The sequence below is a fragment of the Puntigrus tetrazona genome, chromosome 9 (assembly GCF_018831695.1).
Source record: "Puntigrus tetrazona isolate hp1 chromosome 9, ASM1883169v1, whole genome shotgun sequence".
In the NCBI taxonomy this organism is placed as follows: Eukaryota; Metazoa; Chordata; class Actinopteri; order Cypriniformes; family Cyprinidae; genus Puntigrus; species Puntigrus tetrazona.
In genome coordinates this window covers 6,909,411-6,933,583 of record NC_056707.1, presented here as the reverse complement: position 1 = coordinate 6,933,583, position 24,173 = coordinate 6,909,411, and the positions used below count along the sequence as shown (strand labels likewise).

Below are 24,173 nucleotides of genomic sequence, written 5' to 3'. Positions count from 1 at the left end.
CGCTTTCGCTCTCACGGCACTCTCTCGGGGAAGCACATGAAGGTATTTGCTGATGAAGCTGTGGCTTGTGTTTGTTGGGCCGGTGCCACGAATGTGCTCTAGGCATAGGTCAGGGTAGTCGACTAGTCGTCCATCAACCAGTCGACTAAGAGGAGAAAAGACACTCGAGAGACTTCAACTTTTAGACAGTTAGCATGGTATAAAACTCTTTCTGAAAGCCATCAAGGGACCACTTTTGTAAAGGATTCGAAGAAATGATATAGACAGGACCCCTGTAGACCCTCATGATTGTGTTTTTATGACAACGAAAGAACAGTTTAGGTTGTTCATGTGGTGCGACTCTCCAAAAATGTACTACAGTACAAAGTATAAAAAAAGCAGTTTATTGATGCTGTTGATACTGATTACTAATCAATGGTCAACCACATATTTCCTGTTTTGCACCATAAAGCCAAAGAAGTGATAATTTGAGGTATATAATATCCATACATACATTCCAAATATACACTATAGTTAAAATGTTTGGGGTCAGTAAACAAAAGATAAGAAATGAATACATCAGGAATCCATTAAATTAAAATGATGGTAAAGACATTTATTATTTTTCTAAATATTTCAGTTTGCTGTATTTTATCTATACTCATCAAAAGAATGTACTGCATAAATATTAAGCAGCATAACTGTTTTCAACATTGACAAGAATGAGAAATGCTTTTTGAATTACTGGAGTAATGGCTGCTGCAAATTAGGCTTTGCCATTATAGGAATAAATTACATTAAAATTACTTTTAAAAATAATTTCTTTATATTGTAGTAGTAAACCAAACCCAAACTTTAATATTTTACTTTATTTTTAAATATGTATAGTCACATTTAATCAATATATAAGGGTAATAGGCCATATAAAAGCAACATGTATATGTCCCAAACATGGGACATGTGTTTTAAGTGAGATGCAAAAAAAAATGTTCCTTGTCATGAACGCATTTTCACAGCATGTCAATGCACCATGTAGATTTGCACAACCTTTAATTTCCTCACCCTAAGGCCTGGCCTTCTGCCTCAAATGGAGAATCCAGCTTGCGTCGTTGTTGGTGGGAATTTTCCTTGATATTCTACAAGGGGGGAAAAAGACATGCATCAGTGCTGTTTATAGATTTATGATGAGAAGTTTTCCTACGGTGTTTTTAGATGTGTTTTCAGACAGCTTCGCACTGCAGTTCTAGCGTTGGAGATTAAACCGCACAGCATCAAACCTGGAACTGTTCAGCTGTGAATGCGAGCATGGGCCGCGGCTTTGATGGATGTAACAGATTGGAAGCAGAGGGGTTAATCTCTGTGAACTTTGGTGCTGTGCGTATAACCGAGAATGGAAAAAATGAGTATGAATGGGACAGAAATGACCTGACCTGAACCTGCACTGCAGAGACGAGAGTCTTGGGCTGTTGCCAACTCTACTGTTGTTTTGTTTGACTGGAGCCTGAGCAGTGTGGTATGTTAGCGTCATATTTATTTGTACACGTGCTCACGCATACACAGTCACAATCTTCACAAAAGCTAAACAAAGCAACCTCAGTCAAATGACTTCCTTTGTTTGTGTTAAGGGTGTGGACAAGCACCGGTTAATCGGTATATGGCAGGCTGTCGTTATAAAGCGTTATAGCTAACATGCTTTTGTATCAGTTTTTGTGCGTATAATATAAATCACATGTCACATTGTTTCTGAACTGTTCTTTTCTTTTTTTTCAGTCAGCCTAAAAAAAAAAAACAAGTAACCCTGATAATGCATTATTCACATTCATCAGAAAATATTGTTACGACATAAATCCATACCATTGGCTTTTCTGATTGCAGGTTACATCATTTTCAGAGCTCACACCCATTTTGCACCATACATTGTTTAGGTTATGCCAGTTATTGGATGTTGGTTTTGGCCTCCCAGAAGCTGTTGAAATCAGAGTAGGTCCACAGTATGGGATATGTACCAAGGAGCTGTCGAAAACAATTCGAAGAGAAAGATGTGGAGATGTGGTTTTCATCATTGAAAATCATAATTAATAATTGGATGATATAGTGTTATTGAGGCTGCCGTAATATTATCCCAAACAACATTCCCATTAATATTAAATTGCGGACGTTCAAGGTCTTACATAAACTCCAATTAAAAAAGGTTTGTAAGAACATTCCAGTATTTCATCTAATAGTTTGGAGACCGTTGACCTTTTGTTTATTTTGAGTAAAGACTTCATAAAGCAGACGGAGAGCCAGTTTGGTTCCCCAAGGTGAAATATTTTCTTCTGAGACATGGTAGACTGAAGAAACTGGGCTGATTTTCAGGCTGCATCATTAGATTTGTTTGCCAGAAAGAATCCCCTTTGCAATTCACAAACCTACTTTTTCCCAAATTGCTCTCTATCACATTCTGTAATCCATTGTTGAAATGCATCCCTCTGTTTGCAAAGGAAATGATGTGCACTCTGACCTGACCGTTTCCTGTACAAGAGTGTGTTTGTCCATTTGTTTGAGTGTCACATTCCTGTGCTGGATTTGGTAGTGTAATTATGTCCCCTGGTCTTTAATCGCCTTACTTGCCCAAGCAATTATGTTGTTGTCAGACTCTAAAATTAAGATTAAATATTACATTCACATTATTGCTTTAGCAGGTAAAAAAGTTAATTTTATTAGGAAGAGTGATATAATTCATTGCATGCAACTGTAAGAATGATAGTCTGACCTTCACTGAAGTAAGTGACGCAAGCAATTAAAAGACAAACAGACCATATCACAAAAATCAGCTGAGATTCACATATTCTTTAGTAAAGATATAGTTCACCCAAAAAAGTAAATTACGGCATATTTTACTCCGTAATATTATGAAAAACAGTAATATTAACAAAAACAGTAATATTATGAAATATAAATGAAATATTAGTTTTCTATTTAAATATTTTAAAGTATTTTTTTCCTGTGATATAAAGTAGTCATTATTCCTGTCTTCATTGTCACGTGATTCTGAAATAAGTCAGATATACTAATTCTGTGCGCAAGAAACATGCCTTATTCATTTATTTATTTTAAAATTGTGCTATATAAATAATTTTAGGAAACATTATTAAAAATGTTTTACCTTTTGATCATTTTTTTACTTACCCAAAAATTACGAACGGTACTGCATAATTTAAATAAAAATGAAAAATATAATTTCATGGCTGTTAAATTTTGTTCAGTTTTATACTCATTGACCTTGTTTTAAGGCAAAAAACATTTGGATGTTGATGAGAGCGTCTTAAAACTGAAGAGGTGGTTCTTTAACTTTTATCGAGAGCACCCTGAGTGGTTTGTGTTAAGTTAATAAACTGTAACGCATACATTAAGTTGCAGGCTAACCTAAGCTTTCAAATGTTGAGCGTCACCTGGGTTTGAGTCATCTGCATGCTAACAATGGTGGGCTCTTTAAAGATCTCCTGGTGGGCTAATTGGATGACACATTAATTGCTTGGGCCGGTACTCAGTGAAGTGGAATGGTAATTATGGGGTGCTGCTTCTAATAAAAAGACTCCCTCACCCATCACAGACATTTGGTTGGCAGAGGGTTTTTATATAGAGATTTTTGCATTACTGGCTTATTAGGCAATGGGAACGGAGGCCTGTGACAGCTGCGATGCGCCCCCAAGCTGAGCGGGAAATGTTGAAGGGGGGGGGCACATTGAACAATCATAGAGTGAGTGTCCTCGCTGCCCCAGAACCTCTCGGGCCAAACCAGATGAGTGTGTAATTGAAGTTCTGTTTCATTGCCTAAGCCATGGCTGTGCTGAGTTGATGTCAACAGAAGAGGACATACAGTGAACAGAGGGGTGTGTGAATACTTGTTAGTGCGCCATGCTCCAAAATCCCACAATCCCGTCCCTTGCCAGCCCTTGTTTAGCTGGCACATGGCTTTACAATGACATCATCTGCAGGGAGATAAAGATGGAAATTGAGACCCAGAAGGAGAGCCAGCGTAAGCCAAGGACAGACTCTCAGTAGTACATATTGATAGGCAGAGAGAGCGAGGGATGAACGATGGATGAAGTTGGATGAATATTTTTGTGCTGCAGTAGAATGCAGCGAAAATAGTTGCATAAGGCGCCAAAAGATGGTGACAACCATTTAAAATCTGATTTAACGATGCATGATGTATCAATATCAAAGCCAATAAACTGATGTTAGAGATTTTTCATTTTGTCAGATGATATAGAATTTTCTATTGTACATATAGAATTCATATGTACAATACATGTATAGAATTCCCATTTCCTCTTTTTTTTAATTTATATTATCTGCTGTTGTCTAACGCTTGCATGTAAAGCCTAAATTCACCTGAAGGATTTAAAACGGTGTTAATTTTTATTATTTTGAATTCTTTTCTGTTATGACAACTAGAAACATGGTAATGTGCATGACAACGTTAATGTGTTTATATGAAGTAACCCCCATACATAGCATTTGTAAATCACCCCATAGCTGATCTATATAGGGGGAGGGTTTCTGAAGTTCACTGCAACGGCTACAGCAAGAACTAGCCGAGTATTGAAATATTGAGTAGCAAGCTCATTGGCTGCTGATGCAAAAAGAACCAATCAGAACCAATCACCATGTTGATAATGTTGTGAAACCATCTAGAGTTTCATGACAGAACTTAGGACTGTGTGTGAGTCTTGTAGTTTGCAAACAGATGCTTTTTATAAAACTTTTAGAACCGTTTCTGTGTTCAACTGTTTGGACCATTATAATATATTCATATGATATATCATATCTGCTTTTGTTTCATGTTTAGTTTATTAATCAATTGGTTAACTAACCAGTGCAGTAAATAACCATAACTTTTACCATTTCAATGTTTTATTTGGTGAGAATGAGGCTGTGAGTCCTGGAAATTTCCAGGAGTCAGTTTTGTTGTATACTGTGTGAACACATCTGTTTTAAACACAAAATTTGGGGGGGCAAAATCACATTTTTTTTTCTGCGCCTGGGAGCTAGAGCCACCTAAATCATGTAGTGTAAACAGTGCAGTGCATTCCAGGCAGAAGCATGTATTATTGTGTAATCAATTGATTATGTTGATGCATTTTTCCAAAAAACAAGATAACTACAAAAATAGCTTGTGTATAAAATCTGTGTCCTGGAATTAATTATGGTATGTTAATATTTGTAAGGATTAGATGAGAAGCACTTCCAAACAACTTTTTTGACTCCCTAAATGTTGTGCTGCAGAAGTCGGTGGCTTTAGTTTGCAGCTCTGTTCTGGTTGAGTCATTGAATGATGGATGGAAAGGTAGATGGATAGGTGGATGTAAAGGGAGGTGCAGGATGTGTTTTCTGCTGTCTCAGCCGTAAGTTGTGTTTTGACTCGCCGTGACATATGCTGTGCATGGACACGCTGCCAGGCTCTGCCCTTCAGGAGCCCAGAACACGATCTGCTCTTAGCGAGAAGCTTCCTGTCTTTCCTCTGGACCCTAACCTCGCTCTCCAGAACCGCCTGCTCTGTCACGATAACGCATAAGGCTTACGTAATGAGCCACCACCCCTTTAAGCTTGTCCCCCGTCGGTCAGTGTGGAAGGCCAGAGTGACACGCAAATGCACTGTTGCATTGTGGGATGCGGTAGTCCCCCGCCAGCTTCTGTGACTTGGCCTTTTCTCTACCACTGCGCTAAATACATCGCCAAAGCTTTGACCTTCAAGCATCAGCTAGGCGACATCATTAACTTTTGCCCTTCGCCCCTTACTCAGCCAGGGAAAGCTGGACTAATTTACTAAAAATGGCACTTTGAAACGTGTGATCTGAAACTGTAATGCCAAAATGAATAGTTGCAAGAATTTAAAAAAAAAACAATGTGTATGAATAGTTTTAGTTAAAGAGGTATTGAATGGGGGGCTTCAGAAATTTGACTCTTCTGAAGTAATATTTAATTTTTTATCGTATTATACAATTTCATACTGTAAAAAACATTCTTTGGGCAAAAATCTTTAAATGGTCAACAATAAGTCTCTACACTTTAATTTACGTGCAATACAAAATTAAGTACAATAGGCTATGTACACTCCAAAATGGTACAGTGTGCAAAACGGCAGAAATCTTTGCACTAGTGAAAATATTCAAAATCGGCTGATATGCATGTAGACATGGACCTTAAAGAGCACCAGAGGACTAATATGCTTACTCTAAGGATGTTTATTGAGCAGCTGGACAGCTGTTGGGAAGAAACTGTTCTTTAATCAGGAAGATTTGGCTGTTATTGCTCCCAGGTGTCTGGCTGTGGAGAGCAGCTGAAAGCAGTTATGTTCTGGGTGAGATGGTTCCTCGGTGATCTGCTGAGCACGCGTGAAGCTGCTGCAGTAGATGAAAAAGATGCTTTAAGAGCCGCTGATTATCCCTTGCATTAAATACTTGATTCCTTTCTCTAGAAGGCATTCTTATCATAATAGTATAGATAGTAATAGATGGTTGCAGTTAGTTACACTCGTTGTAGATACGCATTATCATCTATGGCTCTTCACCAAGTGATGTCTATATATATATATATATACACTTTTGGACAGACACTCTCTGCATCTGTCTCTGTGAATGCTTCTCACTGATGACTACAGGGTAAGTGCCGCGGTATTCACTTAACGGCATCTCGGCTCTGACAAGTGCACATATCTCAGCTGTGCTTTTTGAAGTCCTATCTTCATTGTCACTGCGGAGCTTAGAAAACAGATTTCATTTAAGACGGTTTATCTCTGTGATAACTTCACAGTACTTCGGTTTCTAAATATACCTCCTCGTTCTTTCACGGGTGTGTCTTTCGTTCTCATTTAAATGCATTTTTAAGCACACTTTCTCTTGTTTTAGATCTAATTGCCCCATTCCCGTTGCAGCGTGCTGTCATCCTACTTCTTGTAAAGACGAACTGTTCTATTTTTGGACGAGGGCCGTGTTGTCGTGGAGGTAGCGGAGAGGAGATACGCCGGGCAGGTGAGGAGGAGGGGGGGGGCTTTTGAAAGGTTTGCGAATGCCAGTCATTTTTTCACGAGTTGCCGTTTCACTGGGTGAGTGGGTTTTCTGAGTCTCTGTCTACTTCCCCTGTGATTTGCTCAATCAAGGAAAAATGAAGGGGAAAACTCTATTCCGTTCAGAGCGGAGCTGTCATGTAGCTGATAGCTGTAAATGGAGGAATATGTGCCTTCTGAGCGATGACTCTGTCTGTGCTGCTTTTGAGGAGACTAAAGACTCTTTTGCGTTCATTGCAAGCTTGCAGGTCATACTTGCTACTGGTTTTGGGTTATGATTAGCATTAAACAGCACTATGTCAAAAAGTCATGACTCTATTTGCAACTATTTGCATGTCGCTTGTGTTGAAAGGTGTGGTGAAAAGCACTTGATGGGAGAATTCAGACAAACAAAAATCCTGTCATCATTTACATTTACCCTCATGTTATCTAAACCAATGTGACTTTATGTCTTCTATGTTGCGCTAAAGGAGATGTTTAGCAAAATGACAGCATTAGTCATCTTTCACTTTCATTATACTGATAAAAGATGCAATGAAAGTGAAGGTGACTGAAACTGTCAGATTCTAACCTTTTTACACAAAGGAAAGAAAGTAATATGTTTTTTAAAAACATGAGGGTAGGTTACTGACAAAAAAAAAGCCATGGAAATGCCAGTCCTATATAATAATTCTAATAATTATATACAATATTATTATTATTAATATTATTAATATTATTCATAATAATATTTAATATGATATTATTGTAGTACATATTTTAAAAATATATGCCCGTTCCTGAATGTTCATCTTACCTGCTATTAGCCAAAACATTCATAAGATATGAACATTATTTTTAGTTGACTCTGCATATCAAACTGGGAGAAAATATTGAAAAGGGACAGGTTCACACAAAAATGAAAAATCATTTAGCCCACCGTCAAGTCATTACAAACCTGTATTTCATCTGCGGATAACAAGAGGGAAACGTTCATTAAATTGGGTGAACAATCTCTTTTAATGGTTTGGGTATAAAAACGGATCCTGCAGTTCCTCACAATTCTGAATCAATTTAATGCTTATTTTTTTATTGGCATATGCTGTAGTTGTAATTTATTGTTAATTTTTTTTTTTTTTTTTTTTTTTTTTTGAAAATACTTGTGGAATTCTATAAAAATGCAACGGTTAAAAAAAAAAAAAGTGTAGATAAGACACATTTTAGAATTCTGTTGGCTTGCAAGAGTCCTAATTATACACACTCCTAGCTTTAACATGACAAAAAGCATGCTTCCACTTTAAAGCCGTATGCTCACCTGTTGTGATCAAGACTGATCTAAAACACACATGAGACTGTAAATGCCCTTGAAGGCTTGGTAAACATTAATCATGGTCAAGTGATGTGCTCATTCACTGATGTGAGCACATGATTCAGAGATGAGGACCCTGAGGTCTAACCGTGAAAGGTCTCCACACTCTATGTATATGTGTGCGTGTGTGTGTGTGTGTGTGTGTGTTTAGGTGCATCAAAGAGAATAATTCAGCAGTGAACAGAGAGGGAGCTCTATAGTACAAAGGGAAGGCGAAGGACACGCTCGGTGTGAGTAAACAGCATTTCTCATCGGACGGCTCATTAAGGCCTTTCCATAGGCACATCTGTAGATAGTGGTGTTTGTATAGACCCTCACGCTACTGACATTGTAATGTATCTACAAGAACTGTCCTGTGGTTATCTGTTTCCGTTTTTGGAGATGACGTTGACGTTGACATCTTTCATCTGTGAATGACTTCATTCAACAACTTCTCTTCAGTGTCAGTTTTCACAAGATTACGACAACTGACACAGAAGAGAAGAAACGTAGATGTTCGTTTTGTTTTCTTCACTCACAAAAAGGATTCTTGTAGCTTCCAAAACTTACGGTTGAACCGCTGACGTCTCGTTGACTATTTTAACCGATTCTTTACTAGCTTACTTGAACAATGTAGTTGTGTTGCTGTCTATTCAGGCTCAGAAAGCTTTTGGCTTGCTTCAAAAAGATCTTAATTTGTGTTTTGAAAATTAACGATGGGGATGCTACCTCTACTAATCGCACGTTTCGCTTGCATTTGTATGTTTGCATGATCGCCGAAACGCCGAAAAAAGAGCCAGTTTTATCTGCAGAGAATAAAAGATAAAAGTGGTTTTATGGGCAGAAATATAATTTTATGAGCAAGATACTAAACCCCCCCGTGGTTGAACACACTGTATTCCGCATACATTTACATTACATGCATTTTTTTTCTATCCGATAACCCGCCTTAAAGTGATCGCATTAATAAATTATAGAGTGATTTGATTAATTCTTCACATCCGGTTATTAGGGAAACATGAATATTCCATCGTCCTTGCCATCCTCTGGTTCAGTCTCTATGCATACTGATGATGTTTGAGGGTTATTGTGGTGGCTCTCTCTGGATTACCCTATGAGCGGAAAGGGAGGTGTAAAACCCAGGCTAACCTATTAAAGAAATTACCCACATGTCCGCTTACAGCCTGGGATTATGCCCGACACGCTCCAACTGGGGTGTTCGGTACATGCCGTAATGAGGAAGAGAGGAAGACCGAGAGAGACCCTCCATATGGGCGTCTCAGAGGGACTGTGATGGAATGAAATTGAGCAGATATGTACTGCTGTCCGTACTGTGTGCCATGAGAGACCCGCATATGGAGCGAAGATGAAGGCAGAGCAAAACCCAGCGTTTCAAGGGGGTTTATGGTACCTCTGGTCATATCGCACAGGGGTTTAATTGGGCAGAGGCCAAACAGAACAGCTGCGGTACACCACATACAAGTCATCAGAAAGCTCACGCCTGAGTGCTTTATCGTGGAAATTGTAGATCTGATGGGATTCCTCAGCGCCTTTCAGTTGCACACTGATTCTGGATAAGCTTTATTTACTCCGAGCTTAATAGGTCTTTGGAGGGGTAGGAGGAATGAAAATCTTACAGCATATGTCACAGCGTTGTATATTAAATTTTTATTCTTGATGAAATTTCAGTTAAAGGGCTAGTACACCCTAAAATGCAACTCACGTATTCAAGGCCCATTAAAGGGGTAAGGACATTGTTAAAATATTCCATGCAACTAGTTTAATGAATTCTTTAAATAAATATTTAGGTAAAGTTGTCATTTTTGGTTTATTAGCAAAAAAAAAATAAGGTTGGACAATAAATGTCACATGGACTATTTTAATGATGTCCTTACTACTTTTCTGGGCTTTGAACAGTTGTGTTGCTGTCAATGGAGGGTCTTGGATTTCATCAAAAATACATTAATTTGTGTTCCAGAAAACACAAGGTCTTACAGGTTAGGAAAGACATGAGGGAGAGTAATTAATAATTAATATATATTTCCTCATTTAGAAAATGTATTTCCTAATGTTTTCATGCCTATCCAATGAATTAAATAAAAAAATTAAAACACGCACTACTGTTCAAAATTTTGTGGTTATATTTTTTTAAAAATCTTATTTGTCAGGAAAGAATTTATTTGATTAAAAAACTGAAAAACAGCAATATTGTGAAATAATATTTCAATTTATAATAACTCTTTTCTATTTAAATATGTTTTAAAATGTAGTTTATTTCTGTGATTATAAATCAAAATTTTCAGCATCATTACTCTCATCTTAAATGTCATTCTTTAAAAATCCATCTAACAGCATTTGATCGATTTTACCTACGTTCATCTAATGTTTTCACGAGTGAGTGATTGGCTCAACTAAATAGTACAGTACTTCCATTTCCTTCAGGTCCATTTTCTTCTCTTTATAACGACTCAACTCAGTGGTTTTTGCAGTGTATCCATGTCTTGCTTCCCCAAGACTCACGGCGTAGCATAATGTAGATGCATCTGCCGTTAGATATAGATTGAGATTTATGGCTGTAGGCCTATTACCGCACTGCCACGATCTTCCCAGGCTCTGGAAAACATCCCCTCCTCTCTTATTCCTGACAATCCCCTTTCTCACAGCCAGAAGACTCGTGTTCACAAGCCCTTTTTCATTACTTCAGCCGGAGAGAGATATGCCTTCAATCTTCCTGAATGAATTCTTCTCCGGCTCTCGCAGCTGTGGGCTCTCGTTCGTCTCCGTCCCCAGAGCGCGTGCTAGTAATCTTGTGCTCGATTTGAAGCCCCGCGTTTGATCGGGACTGTCTGTTTAGCTGCCATCTCCCCGCTCGTATCTTACGCACACAGAGAAATGAGACGGTATCTGTAGGCATGTGTCGCTTTCAATGTTTGTTCCAGCTCCGGCATTGGACCGCAGGTATTCTATTTTCTGTGTACCCGGGTACATATAATAGACCACAGGCTTTTTAGTGTGTGTGTGGGTAGACGCAAGTCTGCTCTGATTTAGAGCTGTGAGAGATATATGTTTGTTTTAGCGTGTGTGTGTGGGAGCATATATTATCTGCGTATCCGATGTGAGCATGCAGTGGATACATCGCCGCCAGGGCACACAGTGAGTCATTAGTTGTCCCAGTGGAAGCAGCTGGATGATACACACACACACACACACACACACACACACTCACTGAGAGCCTGAAGTATATTTTTGGGCCAGTCTAGTTAGGGCTGCCATACAGTTAGATTCATTAGCATCTCATTTGTGTCTAAGTCTTAGTTTGGAATTTGTACTTGTTATCCCAAGATCATTGCCAAAGGGCCAAAGGTCATATGGAATTCTGGGATTGGTGGTTTCCAGTCTAAACAAGGTGACACTAGTTGGAGAAAATCAGAGCCAGTCTGCAGATTAAAGCTGACAGATTGCACAGAAAATGTTTTTTGTTAGTTTTTTTTTTTAGCTTTAGACTTTGATTCCATCCAGTCGGAGGATATCAAACATGTTTACTATTTTCAGCCAATTTTAGAACGATTCTAGAAACAAGGCACACATTTCTGCATGAGTTCATTGCGATCGGAACAACTTTAAAGTCTGGTAGTGTATGATCCTCGGTCGTGTAGTGTATCTTGGTCGATAAGTGTATGATACCTAGCGTTTTAAAAAACTGTACAGATTTTAGAAGTCATGTAGTGTATTCTTGCCTTAAAGATTCAGAGAAAAACATAGTTTTGGTCCATTTCTGATTTTTTTCCATCACATTAGATGTGCAAAAAATCAACAATAGACGAATAGACGATAAATGAAAAAAAAAAAAAAAAAGTATTTTTTTTTTTTAATACAGAACATTTTTCATTATGAATTTGTTGTGAGATTGAAGTGCTAAAAAAACTAAAACTACATTACTGAAATATTTGTAAGCAATAGATATTTTAATATAAAAAATAATATAGAATGTTGAAAGACAAAATTAAATTGAAATACAAAGCAATAGTAGTATATAAATGATACAAAAAAGTGAAGTGACCACTGCTGTTAATCTAACCAATGCTGATCATCTAAAATGGCAGAATATGAACAGATTATCACTAGTTATTAATCACTACGAGTTCAGATTTATCTGCAATGATTTATGATAGTAGACCAAGTAATATTCTGCTCAAGTATGGAACATATTTCGTTTAGTGTTTGTCACACTGTTGGAGTTTAAATTAATAGATAATTTATTCTGCTTCTTGTTTTTCCAAACTAAAAAAAAAAATAAATCCCGTGCTCTGCTGTAGATCTCAAATCGAACATTTTTTTGGCAGCTCACAACTGAAACTTGAGTCTGTTCCTCACACAAGCTGCTGCACGGCTTCAGAACACTTCGACTCATCATATGGGCATTTTTACAATGCTTGTTCATTTTTTTTGACTCTCATTTAATGGATAATTGAAAAAATTGTAGAATCAGTTCATACTGTTGATCTGTGAATCAATTCTCCAGCACTCACGCACATTTTTAAGTGACCTGATACCCACCACCGCACACAGAACACATGAACAGGTAGAGGGAGAGTCAAAGTAAAGGAGAGTAAAGTGGCCTAATTTGGTGGGCAGGCTTGAATGTCTTGTAAAAGAATTCATTGTGCTGCCTGACTGAGTACTCTTTTGGTTTGACTCAGCGGACATGTGTGCCGAGCATGTTTGTTTTGACAGGTGCTGAAGCCCTTCTGTAGCGCTGCATTTGTGCAGTGTAACTGTAGCTGAGAGCCATGTGGGTTAGCGAGCGCTGCTTAGCCCGTGGAAGTCACGAAGAGAGCTTGTCAGAGGCCTGCCCTGTAGCAGAGGCAAGGTCAAAGCCCCGCACAAGGGAGATGAGCCCGTAATGAGACACCAGAAACCTGTGACATCCTGCCCTTTCTGTAAATGGCTCTTTTTGCCGAAAGGCCTTTTGTGTTTTTTTTTTTTTTTTTTTTTTTTGTCTGTACCTGTTTTGCGATGACAATGTGTGTGAGTAAACGGTATGATTAGTACATGCGCCGTTCAACATGCCTGTTTATTATGCATGCCCTGCTGCAGGGCATCGCTGGCGTGCTCGGTGCCCCACATATCCTTTTGATCACAGCAGGTTTACTTGGAGATTGTTTCTCGAATATTTGCAGCGCTTCAGTTTGGTATGTGATTCACTGCAGGCCTGTGATAAACACAAGAGCTTCCCAACTGTAACCGCTGAAGGATTTTGATCGTTCTCTTAGAGAATCCATCAACACAAGTCGTGTGTGTGTGTGTGTGTGTGTGTGTGTGTGGCAGTTACACACTAGACAAAACTCCCGTGGTGCATTTGATTGATAGAGAATGTATAAGGAAGGTTTTTAAGCACTACTGAACCTGCATACAGCTTTTTGGTGTATGCTTAAAGAGGGAGTTCATTGCTTGCAAGATCTGTGTCTGTGCAGTAGAAATGCAAAAAAAAAGAAAGAAAAGAAACGTGTGCTACCTGACTAGAAAAATCAGAGAAAAGGGGCTGTGGGTGGCATTTTGCTAAAAACGTCAACTCCCATAATGCGCTTCTGATCTTCGCGGCATCCTTTTGTTGATCTGCTGTTTATTGGAGGAAAAACAAAAATGCTAAAATTTGATCTGTGCTTTTAACAAAAGGGGAAAAAAATCAGTGGATCATGTGCAGTCAAACGTTTGCGCCTTTTGACTAATAAATGGTGATATCTGGGTGCGGCGTTACACATTTTATTTTATGTTTATTCAAAAATACACAAAAAATGTCTTGTATGCAACCACAAGAATTGACATCTTCTGATAAGAGCATGTTTTTTATGTGTTGGCATTGGTGGTTTAATGAAGAATATTCCCATTGCGCAAAAGTTTTTTTCCTAGTGAAAATAGGTTAATCAATTATTGAATGTACTTTACGTTAAGAAAGAAAAACAATTTTAAGAACTATTCACAGTAAAAATGGTTCTTCTATGCCATCGCTGTAACCTTTATTTTAAATTTAGTGATAATTAAATTTTTTGCATGACAAGGCAAGTTAAGTTTAGTGACCTTTTGAAAATCCTACATTTTAAAAATATACAATTAAACCTTTTTTTGAAGATTGAGATGTTACTTAATTAAACCACATGACATTTTTAGTATCATGAAATGTAGTCTAAAACAAAGACAAAGAGTACAGTATTCATGTTTTGAGCTCTTTATTATGGATGTACTGTCAATAGGCCAGTTCGACCTGCCACTTCTTGGTGAATTAATTCTTCAGTCTCTGCATGTTGCAGCAAGTTAGAATTTCCTCAACATTGAGTCACAAACTTAATTTTTTTTCCTTTATGCCTTTGTAATGCACCACCCCGTTTGAAATCAATAGATTCTTAGTGTTCTTTGATGCGGCGTAAACTCCTAGCTTTGTACGTTAAACTATGATTTTTTTTATTTTTTTTTGGCAGCACTTGTTTTTCACCCTTGTGAAATGTCTGTGTTCAACTTTGTCTTTGTCTAAGGCAACAGTTGTTCTCAGACTGATGGATTCCATTCAGATGCACATGGAAAACACCCTGGGGCGATGCATCGGGTTGAGATTTGATTAGCGACTTTAAACTACCGAGGAAATAAACACCACAGGGAGAGAAGAATCTCTGAGCTGAATTTGTAATACACGCCGAATGCTGTACTGAAAGCATGTTTAATGTAGCTTGAGAGCAGTTGGTTTTTCTAGATCGGTTAAAGCTGACAGTAGCAAATATGCGATGCTACTTTTTGTAGTTTAAAACACATTTTATAATAGATAAAGACTGAAATGCATGTCAGTGTGTAGATCTTAGACAATATCCGGTCTGTTGTGTGATATGTGACCCCAGTAGTGGAGCTGAAGGAGATAACGTGCCTTAGAGCAAGTGTTCCCACAAATGTGGGCTCTGACCTCTCCGTGACATTTTCTGTGAATAAACCATACATTCAGACACACAGCATTGTTTCTTTAGGGAGAACGCAGACATCAGAATTGGGTTATACTTCAAAGCTTTTGTTCTCAGTATATCACTGCTTTCTGAATTATTAGTGTTTTGGGAGTATTGCCGAGCTCACAAACAGGAAAAGAAAAGAAATAACCTCGATCTCAGGAGCATTCAAGCAAACAAGCAGCATGAGAAAGAATTATGAGTCGTTTGAAGGAAGCGCGGGATTCTCAGAAGAGCAAAACCAAGAGAGCGTATTGAGACGAGAAGGAGAATAAGTGGAACTGAGAGGGATCTTATCTTGTTTTATAGCATGGTAACCTATGTACAACTTTTAAAAAAATGTAATTTAAAACCAATTTTTGTTTAGCGAGAATGCATTAAATTAATTGAAAGTGACAAAGACATTTATAATGGTTTCATATACATGCTATTCTTTTAAGTTGACTTTCTTTTAAAATGTATCACAGTTTCCTTAAGAATATAAAGCTATACAACTGTCTTAATACTGGTAATAATTAGAAATGTTTTGTGAGCAGCAAATCAGCATATTAGAATGATTTCTGATGTTACACTGAAGACTGGAGTAATGATGCTGAAAATTCAGCTTTGCATCACAGAAATAAATTACATTTTACTGTATATTACAATAGAACATGGTTATTTTAAAGTGAAATGCTATTTCAGAATATTACCATTTTTATCTGTATTTTTGATCAAGTAAATGCAGACTTGGAGAGCGTAACAGACATATTTAAAAAAACACATTTGAACCGTAAAGTATATTTTCCATTTAATTCACTCATACTGTGATTATATTGCCTGCCGTTACTATCATATGAAATAGCTTTATTTTCAGAAAATAAATGTGTAGCAGCATTCCTAATTTTTACAGATTGAGCAATCGTTTTGGAAAAGGACTCCAAACTGTGTGATTTGCCATTCTGGACCACCTGTTCAGTGCATCTCTGGTGTGCTGGGCATGGCAAACCCTTTTGTTTCAGTTTATGTAGGCTCAGTCTCCCCTCTTCCTCTCCAGACACCCGTCTGCCTGTCTGTCCCTCTCCTCAGAGACGGTTCGGCCGCTGCAGCCATGGAAACCGGCAAACAATGCCCTTTACTCTTAGATGGGAGGGAAGAAAGAAAGGAAAAGGCTGAGTGAGAATGCTCAGCGCTGGAAAGGAGATCCGTGTCGCGTGGTAATCTGTTCTGGGAGATGAGCGTGAGAGCTGTCAGACCTATGACATCGATGGAGGTTACCCGCATTCCTGTGTGACGTAATAAAAGGAAGAGTGTAATGTCGTCTTAATCTCTAGTTCTTTATTAAGGTGCACCCTCCATCATTTATGGCTACAGCGTGTTTTTGTGGGCGAAATCTAGTCATTTTTACATAAACACATTTTAAGTACTAATGTGTACCTTTAAGGTACCAGTATGATTTTTTTTTTAGGTACAAATTTGTATCCTCTAAAGAGGTACTGCCCCAGTGCAGCATTTGTAAAGCATTTGTAACCTTTTTCTGAGAGTGTATCATAATTTTACATTTGCTGCTCGATCATATGATGTTAGCTAGATGCTAAAAACAAACAAATTTATAAGGTAGAAGCCATCATTAGAAATTAATTTATTCAGTTATTTTAAATGTCAAGTTAAACTATTTAATATTCTGTTGCACCCCTTTCTTTAGGGCGTAGTAGTCAAGTGATCATTTGGGCAACCAATGAAAATGTCGTTTTGCACAGCCAGTGCATAATTATTCATGCAGGTTGAGTAAATGAGAATTTTTTTTTTTTTTAGGAACTTCAGTAGTATTATGAAAATGAAGTTTATCTTTTGACTGTTGCATATTTGTGTGGGATTTTTCTTTTTGCATGTCAGGGTTCAGGGGTCATTTCAGGATCAGGGGGTTCTTTAGATTATTACTCAGAGGTCTGAGATGCATTTTGAACAATGGAAATATTGTTTGCTGAACAATGCCGAATTGATTTGTGGAAAAGCACCACTGGAACAACGTTGAGAACCGACATCAAAGACTGAGTTTTTTTTTTTTTTTTTTTTTCTGCACTCAAAGTCTTAATTCAGAGCGTTCTCATTATGCAAAGCGATGACAGAAACAGTCATGATTTGGTTGTGACACAAACAAGGTTGTTGTTTGTAAGAAAAATGTTGCATGCAATCACATCACCTCGGGATTTGCTGAAAGTCATGCGCTGTAGCTTTTTAAAGGTTTGCTCTGTAATGTGGTTCAGTCACTAAATGTTGTTTTTTTTTCTTTTTGTCCATTGTGATCAATGCTTGTAAGTAAACTAGGACCTCAGTGGAAATCTGTTCACCATTAGCCATACGCTTTAATGCCAGTCGCGTGAAGGCTTCTTGGATGGCGTCACCAAGCAGTCAAACGGTCATTAATTTTCTTTTATTGCTTACTGAAGAGGAGCAACCGCTAACCTCATGAGAGACATTACAGGATGCGTCACCGCAAGCCCAGCCCACCGTACTGTAGTTTGGACTCTAGGACGCTGTTGTTTGCTTTGGTTATCAGTTGATACAATGAATGTGACACATTTTGTAACAGAACTGGTGAGATATTAGTGTGGCAAGAAATGCGAGACCTTATATTGATCACATCAAAATGGCGGTTTGTAACTATTTTACGTTTTGGCAAATTGGATCATGTGAATGCATACTTTTTGTACAATCTGCTTATGCGCCACTGAGAGCTACGGTTCGAGCAAGACCATCACGGTTACTTTTACTTTGTTTTAAAAGATGTGTATTATGGACAAACTGCAGCTTACAAATTCATATAAAAATCAACATGTTACTTAATGAGTAATGAGTTCTGAGCCCCCTGCATATCTTTATTGCTGTTACATGCCTTGTTTAGGGTTTTATTGTAATATCACAAATCAGTTGTAATTAAGCATTGTAAAAAAAAGCTATGTTGTTGTCATAGTCAAACTGTTATTGCTGTTACATATACTCATGTCATGATGAACGACTCTCATAAATGTTGTTTGTAACAGAATATTTTTGGCGAGCAGCACAAAGAGCATAAATACTTTTTTTGTTAAGCACATTTATTAACCATAACTCTTTTGCTAAAAGTTGTAGGATGTAAAGGGACAAGAGTCATTTTAATATAAATGATTCACTGTGCAATTGTTTTAACTAGATATTTTCATTTAAATCATGTAGTGATGCATAGATACAATCATGAAATATGATTGTATCTATGTAGTGTGATATATTATTTACGAAAAGTACTATTTCTATAGCGTACCATGTGGATGTCCAAATGTAAATTGAGTCATCATTTAGCGTGTTGGTGTTGCCGACATTTCATCATCATCATCATCCTAGTCTCTCATTTTCAAAAATAACCAGTTTGAAACCGGTCTCGCCATGTTACTGTCCAACTTGATTCCTTCTCGCCACTGTCTATTTTAAGATGCTTGTGCATTTCTCACTGTTGTATGATGTAATGTCTTGTGTTTCTGAGATCAGAGCAGTTCGGTCGGTGTGTGTGAGAGTTCATTCGAGGGCAAGAAACACAGAGGAGGCGTGAGATGGGTGGACTGCTGGTTCGGTCTAATCATTAACACCAGCAATGGAAAGCACATGTCCCTTCCTATTAAAGGTCCTGATTTCACTTTCACGTTGGGCCAGATTTACTCCGTACCCCTGCTCCACCGCATTAGCTTAATTCTCGAGCCCGTTTCAATGGTTCTGAATACGTCTGTATTGGTGCCAGGGGATGTTTGGTGAATGGAGATGAATGTGGCAGTCCGCCGTTGCTAGACACGACAGAAATCCAAAGAGCCCAGGAAAGCGTAAAAGAGATGAGCGGTAGATTCATTCTTAACCTCTATACTGAAGAATCTGATGGGACCTCTGTAGTCCTCTCTCTCTTTCTTTGTGCTTTCTCTTTTCCCCTCGTCCTGGTGTTTTTGTGCTGGTTAAAGAGCTCCAGAGAGGCTCTATAGAGTGCTGATGCAGCCGGACAGAAGCCTTTCTTAAAGTCCCACTCAAAATTCCCACTTGAGGGGGAAGGCCAGACCAGATGCATTTTGGGAAAGCAAAAGTACATTTTTAACCCACTCTTGCTTGATTTCTTTTGTCCTTGCTGCCTTCGCTTAGCTCATGTTTTTTCCTTATTTGCTTCTGAGGAAACTAGCTTATTTTCCCTATGTCATATCATTGCTTTCTAGTACAAACAATTAAGACATTAAGGAGAATTACTTCGTCCTGCAGAAATGATTCTCATATACTGATTTTAAATTTTAATTAATAGGCAGTTATGAGTTGTAGTGAAAAGGAAATCCTTTGTAACATATATATATAATTTCTTGAGAAGCAAATCGGCACATTGAGAGTTCATTTAAATGGAGTTGCATTGAAATAACCCCTGAATTATGTAATCTGCACATTTAAGCAGATATTTGGCAACTGCTTTGCGTGCGAGACATGTTTAGTTGGGTTAAGCGAATGCGAGCTGGACATTTGCCTAGCGGATGTATTAGTCGTATTAAATGCTTTTAGTCCCTCGAGAGCAGGGCTCAGAGTGCTAAGTGCATCTGGACTATGGGAACACATCTTGGCCGAGGCTAGATCAATTCAAGGTCAGAGAGTGGCTTCCTTCTGTTCTCGTCTCCGCAAAACATTGCAGAGTCTGAAGCATTTATACGAAGTGGAGTACGACAGTTCTTCTGGCCGTGGAGAGAAATGTTTATAACCCGGCTAATTGTCTCTTCTCGGTTAAAAGGCTTCTCCCGCCGCACGTGTAAGTGAGCGTAAGCTGACAGTGAGCAGGGTAAGATTGATCATTACCAAGCAGCTTTCCGGCGTCTGAGCGAACGCTGAGCCTTCAGGATTGATCTGCTTTCCCCCGGCAGAGCCATCGGTCTTCTTAACAGCCTTGATTATTAAGGAGGTGGGCTAAGCTGTGTGGATGTTACAGGGGGCGGGGCTCCGATTAGCGAAATGAGTGTCATCTATCACCACGCTGCCGGGACAGAGACCTCCTCGCTTCTCTGAAGAGGACTGAGAGGAAGAAGATGGACTGCGACCTTTAACAGCATCCTCTGACACAATGACCACGATTCTGTCCGGATCTGCTGAACAAATTGAGTGATGAAAGCAGTTTGGGGCTTAATTAGTAGATGTGCTATTATATCAGAAGCTGATATGCATAAATCTGTCACCCATTTTTTTTTTTTTTTTCTAAAAGCACGCATCCTTTAAAGTTGCTGCTCTTGTTATCTCAGCAGATGGTATTGCAAACATCATCTCGAGTTAACTTTCACTGTGCTTAATTTTTCCATTTGAATGCCGTCTTGAAGATGAATGTGACAGTTGTTCTAATATCTGTTCTTACTGCTGTCGAACATTGCATGCAGTTTCATTTTGCCTTAGTTTTTCGATTTTTTTTCAGGCATACAGTTTTTGGTGTTGGGGTTTGAGAGCCTTTTTGTATATTGGATAATTTTGTAAATAACTATCTATAAAGATATTATATTTGTTATAGTTTATCTATTAGTCAAATCAATATGGGGTGTTTAACATCAGATCAGTGGACTAGTCCAGACCTGTGCCAGTAGGCTGTTCATTAGACACCATCGGAAACATTTCATTAGGGTCTGGGATGAATTTATACACAGTGTATTTATGACTTTAGCAACTGTGAAAATTAAATGAAATTATTTCATAACACTGGGCAATAACAGTACACACTATGATAAATTACATTTCTCAATAATTTCACACATGTATCTCCCTTTAATTAGTGGTTCTCAAAATCCCACGTTATCCAAGACAATATTTAAAGGTAGTATTTTATTTTTCTGCTCCACTTAGGGAGCTTGTTTTATTTAAAAAAACTGGAAGTAGGGCTGCACATATAATCAGATTCAACCATCATGCACATTTACTACAGAGTCGTAGTTTACTGACAAGCTATGCAATATTGCGTTCGTAATTACAGAAGAATCACATTTAATTATGAATGCGATATTGTGTAGCTTGTTAGTGAACTCAGACTCTGTGTAGGCTAGTAAATGCCGCTCCATTTGAAAGCAGGTGACAGAGATTTACTACACACTACAATCACAGTGATTTACTTTGACAGTACCGGCATTACTGACGATATGCGCATGTAAACAGATTTGATTATTTGCACAACCCTAGCTGGAAGTGTTGGTAAATTAATTAAACAATTAATTTATACAGTTAGGTTGGATTAAAGATTCTTTGTTTTTCAATAAAAGTACTTCGTGAGGGGAGTCGGGGGACAAAATTAAATATGCAGTGTACAGTGTAATTTGTATTTTTTTTGACGCTTACAGGAATGGGTCAATTATGAAATAAATCCCTTCAAATTCCAATTTGTAACATTGCTCACAATTGCTGTTGTCTTGTAAGTTTATTGATTTTTTCGTATATATTTATAGTCCATTTAAAAAAAAAAAATGGCTCATGTTCCAAGTTTTATTTTAACCAAATGAATGGCTAATTAATGAATTCATTGACAAGCAATTTTTATTAACTATCCGAGACTAATTATTTGTAGCCTGTGGTGTCGATTTAGCGTCTATGCCAAATAACGTACTAGAGTATCGATAAATCCCTATCGTTATGTCTTCTGTCTTTCCCTTTCTTACCTATCTGCATTCTTCGACAAAGTGTTCATTGACCAGCTTTGGCCTGCTCTCCCCACTTTTTCCTCCCTTAGAGAATCTCATTTATCAGCTCCTTGTTCTCTATGGCTCTCTTTCCCGCCCCGTACCGAAACACAGCGAGTAGGGTCACACGCTTCAGGTAATGAATGAACCCGAAGCTCACAGCCAGCAGAGTGGAATGACTGATTTAAAGCACCGGGACATTTCTATCCAGCTGCTGCGCTGTCTTGGCCAGCTTCTTTCCTAATTGAACTGTCATTTAACGACCGCTTTTAAAGAAAACGAGCTCTGCCTTTTGAGCTGCCGTATTTGCATTTATGAAATACAGCCCAGCGTGGATACTCATCTCGCCAGAGGTAATGAAATCCTTTATGTGGTGTAATTGTGTGTGGGAGGCATCTCTTGAGTTGTGTGCTCCGGTGTGATGGATGTTAATATTAGAATTGTCGCCTCATTAAAGACAGAAAACAGGCTAAAAAGAAGCTAAATCGTAGCTGCTCTGTCCTCTGAAGATCAATTTATGGTGTGTTTATCCGCATTTGAATTTAGAGCCCGTAATTTAAGGTTCAGATTAGCTTTGTGTAGCCAGGCGTTTGATTTAGACATAAGGTTTGGTCTACACTGCAGCTCATTCTGGCCAAGAGGATCTTATTTGGATAGAAAGTGACCATATGAACCACAGTTTTTGATAGTGCTTGCTAGTGATTTTGCTGGTTTTATGTGCAAAGTGCGTCAGACAATCGGTGGACGTGCAAGGCACCTACGAGTTTAGGGTAATACTGCTTCCACAAAGACCCAGAAAGTTTCCCGAGAGAATAACATTAGCTGGGTTTTCATCCAAAGTTGAGAATTTAACTTGTAAGATTGGAATGTCGAATAAAATATTTACAAATAGCACCATTTCCATCCAACGAGTCAAAGAGAATAAAATGGTCACTTCTTCATGGACTGCCACTAAATAATACTAAGAAAAGTGTGAGAAGCCACTAAATATAATATATTTTCATACTTAATAAAATACTTGCTTCTCAGAGTAAGCAGACAGAATTCCAGGAATCCCAAAAAAACAAAACAATTTCTTCGTGGTTGTGTGTCAATAAAGGTTAATGCGAATAATGGGAGATGGAAATGCATTTGTCGAATAAATTCCTCCATGCGTATAAAAGACGTCAAGTGATTTGCGCGATGGGACGGCATTGCTTGACTAACCAGCAGACCTATCTTATCGCACAACATCAGAAACGTTATGGTCATTCATAAATGTCACAATAATTAAATTCTTAAATTCTTCCCAAACGCCAGCCATCCATCTCCGATAGCAGTGACCAGCTTTGTCTCTTCGCTCTGAGGTGCACATAGACTTTGATGTGCATATCCAGCAAATTCGTTTCCATCTTCAGTTATTCTCATTAACCCTTTTTCACACAAGACAAAACACATAAAACGTTTTCGCAAATTGAGGGATGCTTTTTTCAAAGTTTGACATTTTCACCACTCGTTTCTCAAACGATAATTCAAAATGTGCATTAAAACCGAGTGATGGAAACATAACTACAGACACTTAAACATAAGGAGCGGTAAAGAATAGACTCGTTACAATATCTATAAACCAGAAAGCTATGCATATGGGATCTGCACCACATGTGCGTTGCAGGCAAAGCGTGAAATGAAAGCTGTTGCTCGCGCATACACACCCACATGCGCGTACCCTCTCAGAATCGCTAGGTCTGCCCTTCTCTTCTAATGGCCGTGCATTTGACTTAGTAGCCGTGCCTAAAACCTCTCTCAGCAGGAGCACAGAGCTTTAAGTGCGCTTTGCCTGAAACACCATCAATACTTAATCAGTCCATTACTATTCAGTGCATATTTAATCCTTCAGCAGCTCGCTCTCACATCTCAGGCTAGGCGTTTAAAATCGGCCATGCCAATAAACCCGCCTACTTACTCATTTATGGGTTTAGCAATTGCCTACTATCATTTCTGTCATTTTGCTCGGAGGAACAAGAGCATTCCGTGTATTTTGAAAACTTCTGCTCAGCCTTTGACAGTCTCAGTCATTTTTAATGGCTCTGTCCGAAGATTTGGCTGTTTATTTAATGAGACCAATGGCATGGATTAAGTGGCTTATCCGTTGCGAAAATGCTTTTCTGCCT

At 38.3% G+C, this 24,173-nt stretch overlaps 1 protein-coding gene across 4 annotated transcripts in view; it reads left to right on the top strand.

The window, feature by feature from the left end:
- nck2a (NCK adaptor protein 2a) overlaps positions 1–24,173 on the top strand; it is a 46,966-nt gene that overhangs the window by 9,859 nt on the left and 12,934 nt on the right. Inside the window, exon 2 of one of the 4 annotated variants that reach the window (XM_043249561.1) lies at positions 6,902–6,998. The exons of 1 other annotated variant lie outside the window; for it this stretch is intronic. The gene's annotated coding sequence lies outside the window, so the exon portion shown is untranslated. Of the gene's footprint in view, positions 1–6,875; positions 6,999–8,532; positions 8,612–24,173 lie in introns of those variants that run through there. 2 more of the 4 variants (XM_043249562.1, XM_043249563.1) reach the window with 2 other exon arrangements.